General features: G+C 35.9%; 1 long non-coding RNA gene across 1 annotated transcript in view; it reads right to left on the reverse strand.

Moving 5' to 3' along the window:
- Positions 1-1490: 1490 nt before the first annotated feature.
- Positions 1491-12614, reverse strand: part of LOC106997299 (uncharacterized) — a 62596-nt gene continuing 51472 nt past the window's right edge. The window contains exon 3 of the long non-coding RNA XR_001443452.3: positions 1491-2858. This is a non-coding gene — a long non-coding RNA (uncharacterized LOC106997299). The remainder of the gene's footprint in view (positions 2859-12614) is intronic.

Consider the following 12614-nt stretch of genomic DNA (forward strand, 5'->3'; position numbering starts at 1 on the left):
AATAATTAGCTAATATTTGCAATGTTATTGTTACAGCTCACACATTCATTATAATTTTCTTTATAGTAATACCCGTTATAATTGGAGGCTTCGGAAATTGGTTAGTACCCCTAATAATCAGTGCTCCTGATATGGCATTTCCCCGCTGAAATAACATAAGCTTCTGACTTCTTCCCCCCTCCTTCCTACTACTACTCGCATCCGCCATAGTAGAGGCCGGTGCTGGGACAGGTTGAACAGTTTATCCCCCCTTGGCAGGAAATTTCTCCCACCTGGGGGCCTCTGTAGATCTCACTATCTTCTCACTTCATCTAGCAGGCATCTCCTCTATTTTAGGAGCTATCAATTTCATCACCACTATTACCAACATAAAACCCCCTGCCATATCTCAGTATCAAACTCCCCTATTTTTCTGATCAGTCCTAATCACAGCAGTCCTGCTACTCCTCTCTATACCAGTCTTAGCTCCCAGCATCACCATACTACTAACAGACTGTAACCTCAACACGACTTTCTTTGATCCAGCCGGAGGAGATCTCATATTATATCAACACCTATTCTGATTCTTTGGTCACCCTGAAGTTTATATCCTCATTCTACCTGGGTTTGGAATAATCTCTCATACTGTAACATATTACTCAGGAAAAAAAGAACCATTTGGGTACATAGGTATAGTCTGAGCTATAATATCAATTGGGTTCTTAGGCTTCATTGTATGAGCTCGTCACATGTTTACAGTGGGTATAGACGTAGATACATGAGCCTACTTCACTTCTGCCACTAAAATTATTGCAATTCCTACCGGTGTTAAGGTCTTCAGCTGACTCGCCACACTTCACGGAAGCAATACCAAGTGATCCCCTGCAATACTTTGAGCCTTAGGCTTTATTTTTCTCTTTACCATGGGGGGCTTAACCGGCATTGTATTGGCAAACTCATCATTAGACATTGTATTACACGACACATACTATGTTGTAGCCCACTTTCACTATGTCCTATCAATAGGAGCTGTATTTGCTATCATAGGGGGTTTTATTCATTGATTTCCCTTATTTTCAGGCTATACACTAGACCAAGCCTATGCCAAAGCCCATTTTGCCATTATATTTATAGGCGTAAATTTAACCTTCTTAGATCTATGTCACCAAATACTGGAAAATGTCAGCTGCACCCACTAAACAGCTTTATAATATTAATTTATCTTTTTCTCCCTGGATATATGACCCAAAACCCACTCCTCACTTGGATATTGCTCTGGTAATGATGGTTGACAAGAAGACCCTGGAGGTTGCTGGTAGTAGATCTCCTAATTTAACTTATTCCTGAAAAATCAACCCTATGTCAAAATCAAACCCAGACTTGTTCCCCCACCATTCACACCTGCTCTAAATGAGTTTTATCCTATGCTGTGTGGTTAGCATAGTCTTCAGTAGGACAGCCCTCCTGCCTGTTTGTCAACAGCTAATAATTTTTTTTCTTTCTCTCCACTCTGCCACCCCATAAACTAAGTATGGGTCTCATTTAACCTTATTTGTAATTCACAACATAGAACTGATTTCCTCATTATAAAAGTTTCCTTACTTGAAACAATTCAGGGACTGGGCAGCATTGCTAATATTATCTCCTCTATGGAAGAAAACCAGCTGAATGATTATCACCAACAGTTGTGCCAGAAAGCAAATAAATGTCTTGGGAAATGCTATTTGCTGTATCGGTTGAGCTGAAATTTCTGCTCAGAATTATTAAATAAGAAAGATTGCCTCCACCTAAAGCAATAGGCATTGCCTCATTACTGTATTGCATTATTGTCTAAAGAAGCACAAAGATACATTTAGTTAATTCTTTCTTTCTCTGTTAACAGACACAGAAAAATTATGTTTCTATTACTTTTGCCATTACTTTCAATGACAAAACCGCAATTACTTTTGCACCAACCTAAATAAATGTCTGCTTTACTTATACTGCTAAATTATAATAAGAGGAAAATCCCTAGGGCAGATGACAGCTCCTGGAACAACATGTGTGGCACTTGGATAGCTGGAGTTGAAAGCCAGCTTAAAAATTAGTATTAACTAGCTCTATGTTGCAAAAAATGGTAATGACCTACTTTGCACTAGTCATTTCAAAATGCTTTCCCTTTAGAAGTCTCTCTCTCTCTATTATCATGCTATAGCAAGATTTTACTGTGTTCTTGAAAAACAGAGTGCCTTCATCCATTTGGGCTGCTATAACAAAATGCTATAAACTGGGGAGCTCATCAACAGCATACATTTATTTCTTAAAGTTCTGGAACCTGGAAAATTTGAGAGCAAGGCACCAGTAGATTCTAGGTCAAGTCAAGGCTGCCCTCCTGTTTTATAGATAAATGTCTTCTTGCTATGTCCTCACATGGTGGGAGGAGGTAGCTCTCTGAGATCTATTTTATAAGGGCACGAATCCCATTTATGAGGGCTCCACCCTCATGACCTCATTACTTACCAAGGGCTGCACCTCCTAATACCATCACACTGGAGGTTAGAATTTCAACATACAAATTTTGGTGGGATGAAACCATCCAGTCTATAGCACTGGGATTAGAAACAAAACCTAAGCTGTATTAAAAGTTAAATTTTTACAGTGTATAATGTATTAAACATTACATATAAAACTTGATATATCTGTAAAGTTTTATCTTCTTATAAAATGTGTAAAACCTGGGTTTATTTAGGATTTCTAGGCAATTTGTGTAATTCATATATTATAGATTATGGCAACCAGCCATTAATTATCTCCTACCTTTCCTTTTGGGAAAGATCCACACATCTAGCCAGGCCATGAAGAACCACGATGATTCTATCTACCACATGGAGTTTCTTGCTCTGCCAGAGAGACCAAAGTCTTAGTTAACATTTTAGAACAAGCTGGCAATAATAAGGCTAATAATAAGGTCACTGGGTGATATGCTTTAAAAATATCATTTTATACAATTGCATAAATTAGTTTCTTTTTACCCTACAAAAGTGTTATCTTAGTAAGAATTTATCATGTGTATTTTGACAAATTGGATTTTATCCATAATTGTCAAGCCCAGCAGCCAAAAAGAAGTCTACAAATCATGCCAGACTAAAACTGGGCTGCATTTTCATGGGCTGGTGGCATTTAAAAACTTTAAGGTTTAGATGTAGGTACAAGGTGCTTTAATGGCACTGAGAATGGTAGAAAGTTTGTCTTTAGTGGGTGCTTAGAAAATGTTACGTAATTTGCAGCTATGAAACAGTGTATGACAAATATTATCACATGGATCCTAAAGCAGCAAAGCCCACTATGAATTTAGATAGAACATGAAATCTAAAAATAATTAAAAAAGGCTTTATCTGTTAATATATTAATAATAAATTTAAGATAGTCTGTATATGATGCAGTGAAAAAGGGGCTTTATATTCCCCATATTCTGTTTCTAAAATCTGTTCTTCACTTTTCTTTTTCAATATTGTAAGTAGAAGCTTCTCAGGCCTGCTGTTTTCTTCTGATGCCAAATGCTGAAATCACAGTACTTAGAAACTTAAGAATTCTGCCTGTGAAACAATCTCAGAAAAATAATACGGGGAAATTTTGAGAATTTATGTATCAGTATGTTTTAAAGAGCACTTGGTATTCTCAAGTTTTGGTGGTGTATTCTCATTACTTTATATTTTGCTGATTATCAGTCAGTAAAATCCTTCTCCCCAACTAGAGTTAGAAACCACCAATGTGCAGACAAAAGAATAATTTCCTGTAGAATGTGTAAATAATCGTTATTTAGGAATTATTCTAAAAACAAATTATGGAGTAGAAATAATTTCTCTTCAAGATAAAAATATGTTTTTCTAATTTTATTATGCTTATCTAATTTTATTTTCTAATTTAAGCATTTGAGAAGTTTATTTGGTTTATTGTTAAGATTTGGTGTTTCTGTTCTCTAAGAAAAAAATTTAAAACTTCATAGTCACATTAAACAATCCATATACAGATCCCCATTAATAGTTGCTTCTTTATAAAATTGCTCCTTGAGGAAAACGGCTACTTATTTAAATTAGATTTAGAGAACTCAAACATAAGTAACTCATAGAAATGGTCTGTTAATCTGCAAATTTGCAGAAACCATTTCTAGAACATTATCAGTGACTCCGACATGCAAAGTTCCAAAATCAAGTAAACTTCGAGGCAATTGAGTAAAACTCTTTTTATCTAACAGCTGTACAATGAGCTGCTATGGTTATTGAGACAGTCTGATTAAAGCAGTATTAGAGCACATTTAAAAAATCACACTGAGAGTAATTTAATGCAGTTTAGTAGGCACTTCTATATTTTGCAGTGACCAAGGGATAGATAAATGTATAGAGTGAATGACATGCAGCCAAGTAGACACAAAAAGGTAAAAGATTACATTTGTGATGTATTTACATGGCAAATTAAATCTCTTTTACCATCTGATATGGGTTGGTGTGTCCGCACCCAAATCTCATCTTGAATTTCCATCTAAATTGTAGTCTCCACCTGTCTGTCTCGGGAAGGACCTGTGCGGGGTGTTTGGATCATGGAGGCGGTTTCCCCCCATGCTGTTCTTGTGATAGTGAGTTCTCATGAGATCTGATGGTTTTATAAGTGGTGGTTTCCTCTATCTGTCTGTCTGTCTGCCTGCCTGCCTGTCTCTCTCTCTCTCACTTGCCACTTTGTATGATGTGCCTGCTTCACCTTCTGCCATGATTGTAAGTTTCCTGAGGCCTCCCCAGCCATGTGAAACTGTGAGTTAATTAAACATTTTTTCTCTATAAATTACCCAGTTTCAGGCAGCTCTTTATAGTAGTGTAAAAACAGACTAATACATCATCTTAATGTCAACTGATTTTTCTAAAAACCTTAAAATATAGTGGAGATGGTGATTTTCCTGCTACATAAGAAATGGTTTTATGAACTTGAATTTTGCACATGCCTTTTTAATGGAAGAAGCTACAGAGTAGAATAATATTTGTGATGTAAATTCTCTGAGCAAAATCTATTTTGAATATCTAGTAATCATTTACAAGTATACACATACATACACATACGCATACATGTATTATGTGTATGTACACATAATATACTGAGGTCAACTATATGAAGGTCATTACTTCATACTTCATTATATAACATAAACTTCATTATATAACATGTACTTAATTATCAAAACTCTATTCATTTAATAATATTTTATAAACAAATATGAGGATTAGGGGGAGCGGATTTCCCACCCCTAAAAGTGGGAAAGACAGAATGAACACATAGTTTATCTAACTCAGAGGATGAGCTCTTAACGCTATGGCATTCCTTCTCTTTCCTAGGCTCATTTTTTTAAGATCTGTCTGCTAAACATAAAAGACGACTAGCAGTTCTTCACTTAATAACAGATTTTTAGTAATCATAACACATTAAGGTTGACAGATGCAGACATGTTAGCCAGCTCTTCCTCATTCTTATAAATTATAAATTAAAGCAGCAATGCTATCAGATGCATGGCTTCGATAGCACTGTTAGAATTATATGATGTCAATTTTATTTTACTCAAATTTTCAACCAAAGCCTTCCTATTTCTGTTGCACATTTGTACAGTGGACTTCATTTTCTTTTATAAGTTTTGGAGTTAAGTTACATCACTGGAATCCAAAGAATAAAGAGTGGTAGAAATCATCTTTTGCTTCATCTAACGTCATCTACCTCCACAGAGAAGAGGAAACAAAAATTCAGAGCTAAATGATTTACCATGTCAGTAAATGACTAAACTTCTCTGGTAAGAATATAAGTCTGTGGAAATAACCCTGGACTTTAGAAATCACTGTTCCAGATGCATGTTTTTTAGAAACACCTTACTCGAACATTAAAACTAAGCACTGTCTTTCAGCCTAGAATTCCAGGAATGGATAATTAGCAATGAAACCAAATTTTTAATTACATGTTTTGTCTTATGATGTTAGCTGATACTCACATTTAGGAAGGAACCCAAAGAAATATAGCCAGTATTTAGGAGGGAATTCAAAGAAAATAAAAAATATTTTAAATATATTGAACTTTATTTATGCATTGTGTATAGAGTTTGTACTCTAAGATTTTCTCATCCTGCTATTTGTTTTTTAAGCCAAAGATTTCTTGTGCCAGACAGATGGAAACTGTGGGAAGAAAAAACCGGGGTAATAAAAATTGAAAAAGTTTTGAATCAAGAGACTTTTCCTTAGAGCAGAAGCATTCCTGATTCACAGGTGATGCTAATGCTTTCTGATCATGCATAATATGAACTTTTCAAAGGTCTTATGATTACAGGTTTTTCTGTGATAAATTCAATCTCAGATTAGTCATACATCAGATTAGAAACGCCAGATGGCATCTTCTCTTTTGGACAAACTCTTGGTGTATAATTGCCTTTCCAATAATGTATGTCTCCTTATATCAGTATTTATATTCTATGAAAAAAATTAGCATTTGTTTGTATGTTTTAATTATCTGGTTTGGCAAGAAATTCAAACTGAAGCGGTCTTTGCCTTTGCACAATAAATCTATTGCTTTGTGAAGGAAGACATTTTTTTTCTTTTACTTAGATAATAAAGCACAATAAGCAAATCTGAAGTCATATTAAATACTATACTATGTATCTATTTAAACGGAATTGTGTTTTGTACTACAGCTGCTCTTAAAATAAAAAATTAGAAAAATAAAATGCATTCCAAGTACAGATTTCAGGGTTAAGTTTGCTTTTCTACTAATGGTAATAAGTTGTATATATTCAGCAGCTTCCTTCTAAGACTCTCAAAGGGCTTTATCATGCTAAGGTTGAAATTCAATTTATGTAATCTCAAATCAAATGTAATTATCTCTACATTTGAGATGAGAAGATTGCTTAGTTTTATAGTACTTTAATGAATAATTGTAGCTTTGTTTATAGCTTCAACTTCTAGATTGCTTTTAAAGCTCAACAATTATATTTAAAAGTCCAGACTCTTATTTTTTTAACTTCTATTAACTTCATCTAATTCACTGAAGACTTTGTTCTCCTTTCCCTGAATGCCTGTCATTAATCACTTTGAATTCCACCTCTGCAGAGCTTGACTATCTAACACTCTACTGCCTCAGTCTGTCTTACCATTTATCTTTCCTTCCCCTCCAAGTTACCTATCTATCCACTGCCATGGACACCATTAAGGTTTGAAAGTTGGTGTGCCCTACAAATTATTATTTTCAAATGTAACAGCCATTGTGATAGGGTTAAGAGGTGGAGGCTTTAGGAGGTGGTGAGGGCATGACCGGAATTAATGGTCTTGTAAAAGATGCTTGAGCAACCCTGTTTGTCCCTTCCACCATGTGAGGATGCAGCAAGACGGTGCCAGCTGTGAAGGAGAGCGCAAGCCCTCAACAGACACTGTGTCTGCTGGCAACTTGATCTTATACTTTCCAGCCACCAGAATGTGAATACATTTCTGCTGTTTACAAATGACCCAGTCTAAGGCATTTTGTTACAGCAGCTCAAATGGACTAATACAGCCACCTGCGAGATGTATCATCTTCAGATTTTAGGCTACCTTGAAATTTTATTTCTAGAAGTTTGTTTCCCAACTACAACCTCCTGTCTCCCGTAATACTTGCTTTAAAATCCCAGTATCTCAATTATTTAATTTCATTGTAAGTTTTAGGACATTATTCTCATTCTATTTTCGTGATTTAGTATCTTCTGACATCCCTTTTTTTCTTTTGTCTAACCTAGATTCCATTAAGCAACATTATAATTCCTCTTGTAAATAGCCTCGGCCACTATATATTACAATCACTATTACTATCACAGTTGTTCTCCCTGACTCCTTACAAATTTCATCTCCCTTCCCCTAGTGAAAGCCACCATCAGCTCTCTTATCTTACTGTGACAGCCATGGAAAGGATCTTCCCACCTTTTATATAACTCCCCAATATCAACACAGCAAACTGAATGACTTTTCAAAAATATAAATTGCACAATTTATCTTTTATGTTTATGAAGGGCTGTTTGCTTATTACTTGAAATAAAATATAAATTCACGTCTGTCTTCAATATAATCCAATGTGATCTACTCTGAAGCTAAACTGAACTTCTCTTAATTTCTTCACATTAGCCAAGGGCTATCATACTTTTCTGGGCTGCTCTTCCCCCTGTGGTTCCTATGACCATCTTCTTGAACTTTTTTTTTTTTCAGATGGAGTTTTGCTCTTGCCCCCAGGGCTAGCGTGCAATGGTACCATCTCCGCTCACTGAAACTTCCATTTCCTAGGTTTAAGCAATTCTCCTGCCTCGGCCTCCCAAGTAGCTGGGATTACAGGTGCTCGCCACCACACCCAGATAATTTTTGTAGTTTTAGTAGAGATGGGGTTTCATCATGTTGGCCAGGCTGGTCTCGAACTCCTGACCTCATGTGATCCACCTGCCTTGGCCTCCCAAACTGCTGGGATTACAGGTGTGAGCCACTGCATCTGGCCATTCTTCTCGATTTTTAAATTCAATAATGCCTCCACAGAAAGGCCACTTCCAGTCACCTTTCTAAAGTAAACATGTCCACATTATCCACTATTTGTTTTCTATTTGAATTTTCTATTCGTTTGTTTTCTTTCATAACATATAAAACAAATAGCAAACATGAACTAATGTCATCTTCATATTCCCCATGCCCAGCATACTGCCTGGTTAAAAAGAAACATCCAAAAATATTTGTTTACTAAACGTCACTAAAGCAATTTTACGTTGGCTCAGAAATTCTAAGCTGTTGGGTTCATACTATGATCATTTAGCATTTAAGACCAAATCTTACCTCATGGGGTCAAAATAAAAAAGTATAATAAATTTCCTACCCTTTATTTACCTAGAATAACCAATACCATGTTTTCCTGCATTGTGATCCATCGTAATATTTTTGCCTGGAGTATCAAATAGATTGTGTCAGAATATTATTAATACTTTAATTTGATCTTATGTCCCCATGAGATGAGCTATTAAATCTGTAATCAATCCCAAATAAATTTGCTTCTGCATGGTTTACATAGACTGCAAAGCAGTATTTATTAAAATAAATATTCACTGTTTATACATATTCAAAGCATACAGTCACATTTAGGTTATGGAAAATAAGTTGTTAAAATTATAGATTTTCAAATTTTTACCTAAAATATAAATGAATGTTATTTTTTTCCACTTTTATAAAATTGAGAGTAGAAAATCTAACAGTGCTATCAGTAGTAATTAAAAAAAAAAAACAGAGGCCTAAGAATTTAGCACTGTCATCAAAATAACCAATTCCAGAGTTACATAAATAATATGTAAGCATTTTATACTGCATGCTCATTATACTTTAAAAACAGTAAACAACTTAAAATACTAAATAAAAAAGTAGAGTTTGAAACATAAAAAGTACCTGAAATTCTTGTTATCTTATTAAGTTTAATATTTCTTAAATTTATGTATGTGCCATGCACTTGTACAAAATATGAATACTAAGAACACTTAAAAAATTACTAAATCAACGCATTTTAGTTAGGAAATTTAAAATATATATATTAAGAAATAAGAGAACGTTGATGATTAAGTTTGTCAGATTATTTTAATTATAATTTAATTGTGGAGTAATCTACTATTTGACTGATTTTTCTGGTTAAGAGAGTGAATTGAGGCCCAGCACAGTGGCTCATGCCTGTAATCATAAAACTTAGGGAGGCCGAGGTGGGTGGATCACCTGAGGTTGGGAGTTTGAGACCAGCCTGGCCAATGTGGTGAAGTCCTGTCTCTATCAAAAATACAAAAAATTAGCTGACTGTGGTCGTGGGCACCTGTAATCTTAGCTATTTGGAAGGCTGAGGCAGGAGAATTACTTGAACCTGGGAAGCGAAGGTTGCAGTGAGCTGAGATCGTGCCACTGTACTCCAGCCTGGGCAGCAGAGCAAGACTCTATCTCAAATTAAAGTAAATAATTCTACAATAAAGACACATGCACACATGTTTATTGCAGCACTGTTCACAATAGCAAAGACTTGGAACCAACCCAAATGGCCATCAATGATAGACTGCATAAAGAAAATGTGGCACATATATACCATGGAATACTATGCAGCCATTAAAAAATGAGTTCATGTCCTTTGCAGGAATATGGATGAAGCTGGAAACCATCATTCTCAGCAAACCAACACAAGAACAGAAAACCAACCACCACATGTTCTCATCTGTAAGTGGGAGTTGAACAATTAGAACACATGGACACAGGGAGGGGAACATCAACACCAGGGCTTGTCAGGGGGTAGAGGGTTAGGGGAGGGATAGCATTAGGAGGAATACCTAATGTAGATGATGGGTTGATGCGTGCCACAAACCACCATGGCATGTGTATACCTACATAATAAACCTGCACATTCTGCACATGTACCCCAGGACTTAAAGTATAATACAAAATAAATAAAAATAAAATAAAATTAAATTTAAAAAAGAATGAATTGAAAGAACTAAATTTGCAGACTCAGAATGAACAAAAACAATGGAGCATTGCGTTAGTCTATTATAACAGTACAGTAGTGTAGCTTAAGCTGCTTAAACCGCTGAGGAAGTTTAAGCTGCATTTATTGCATTTAATGTAATATAATGAAGGCTATAGTATATTCAAAAGTTGGATTACATTGACAACCATTAACGGTTGTTTGAATTGACCAATGTAATCCAACTTTTGAATATACTATAGTCTTCATTATATTTAAATATGTAGAATACTCTTTTAGCATTATGCCAAAATAGAAGTTATGGGAGATGTGGAAGATATGAAGCGGCTTAAACTTTTCTCAGCAATAAATGTCAGCCAGTGAGGAGGCTCGGTGTCTTCACTTTAGTGTCTTCTAGTCTTGTTTTCATAAGAAATGTAATAGGAGAATTTGTGGGTTAGGAAAGTTTAAAAAATAAAATAAAATGCCTCCCCCACCTTTAAAAATAAAACAGTTGACTCTTATTCTTTTTCTTATGTATCTTTGATTGAAACATATCTACTACTAAGTAATGCAAAAAAAATTTTAGTGTTTTGAAATAACAAACCAAGGCACAGGTGTGAGAATTCGGTTAGGTACATCTCTTTATTAACAGGGGATTTACAAATCTACAACTTGCCATAATGCCTGATAAGAACAGAAATAGGAAAAGTTCTATGGGCTGAATGTTTGCATCACTCCCCAAAAATCAAATGTTGAAATCATAAACCCCAATGTGATGATTTTGGGAGGTGTTGCCTTTGAGACGTAATTGGGCTATGAGGATGGAACCCTCATTAATGAGATTGGTGCCCCTGTAAGAAGAGACACAATTGTTTGCTCTTGCTCTCCCCTCTCTACCATGGAAGGATGCAGCAAGAAGACAGCCACGTGCAACCAGAAGGAGGGCTCTCACCAGACACTGGATCTGCTGGCACCTTGATCTTGGACTTCTCAGCCTCTAGAACTATGAGAAATAGACGCTCGTTGTTTAGCTATCCAGTCTATGGTATGTTTGTTACAGCACCCTCAACACACACAAGAAGAATAGGGTGCCAAATAGCTTAAATTACTATGTTGGTGGGAGCAACTGAAATCTTTATCTGCAATTCCAACTTCACTCTTGACCTGTTGTTCTATATCCTGATCATTCACCCATTGGCTATATTTTTGTTGTCCATAGGCTAACCTCCAAAGGCAGAGAGGGAAGAGCCCTTCATAACCTTTTTTATTAATTTTCCTTCATATTCCTACTCTGGCAATTGAACATGCCTGGATTTAGCAAATGAAATGCCAGATTTAGCAAATGAAAACCTTAGTTAAATTTAATGCTGAGAAAAATAATAAAAAAATTATAGTAATGTAATTCCCATGCAATATTTAGGACATCCCTGTGCTAAAAAATATCCATTGTTCATTTGAAATTCAAATTTAACTGGGTGTTCCGTATTTTATGTAGCAACCTCAAAAATGCAAGAAATCTAAGCAGTTCTAGAATTAATGAAATCATGGATGTTTTCTGATACCTCATGAAATGCATCATCTTTACTGGACTTCTCTCTCAACCTTACCCTACATATATAAACATGCTTCTACCTATTTATGATCCAACTACTACTTCTTAAGCAGATAGGCTACGGTGTTTAATTATTTCTTTTTTTTTTTTGAGACGGAGTCTCACGCTGTTGCCCAGGCTGGAGTGCAGTGGCGCTATCTCGGCTCACTGCAAGCTCCGCCTCCCGGGTTCCCGCCATTCTCCTGCCTCAGCCTCCTGAGTAGCTGGGACTACAGGCGCCCGCCACCGCGCCCGGCTAATTTTTTGTATTTTTAATAGAGACGGGGTTTCACTGTGGTCTCGATCTCCTGACCTTGTGATCCGCCCGCCTCGGCCTCCCAAAGTGCTGGGATTACAGGCTTGAGCCACCGCGCCCATGGAAGTATTAATTTGATAATCAGTCTACCTAATTGATTCATAAAATCTGTCCCACAGAGTTTCTTGATCTCCTTTAATTTGTACTAATTTCTTTAATGGAGATACTTATAATATGATTTAGCATTCTGAAAATATTGTAAGGATTAATCTCTGGTCACGTGATGATTTCATTATT

Source organism: Macaca mulatta, chromosome 3, assembly GCF_049350105.2.
Source record: "Macaca mulatta isolate MMU2019108-1 chromosome 3, T2T-MMU8v2.0, whole genome shotgun sequence".
Taxonomy (NCBI): Eukaryota; Metazoa; Chordata; class Mammalia; order Primates; family Cercopithecidae; genus Macaca; species Macaca mulatta.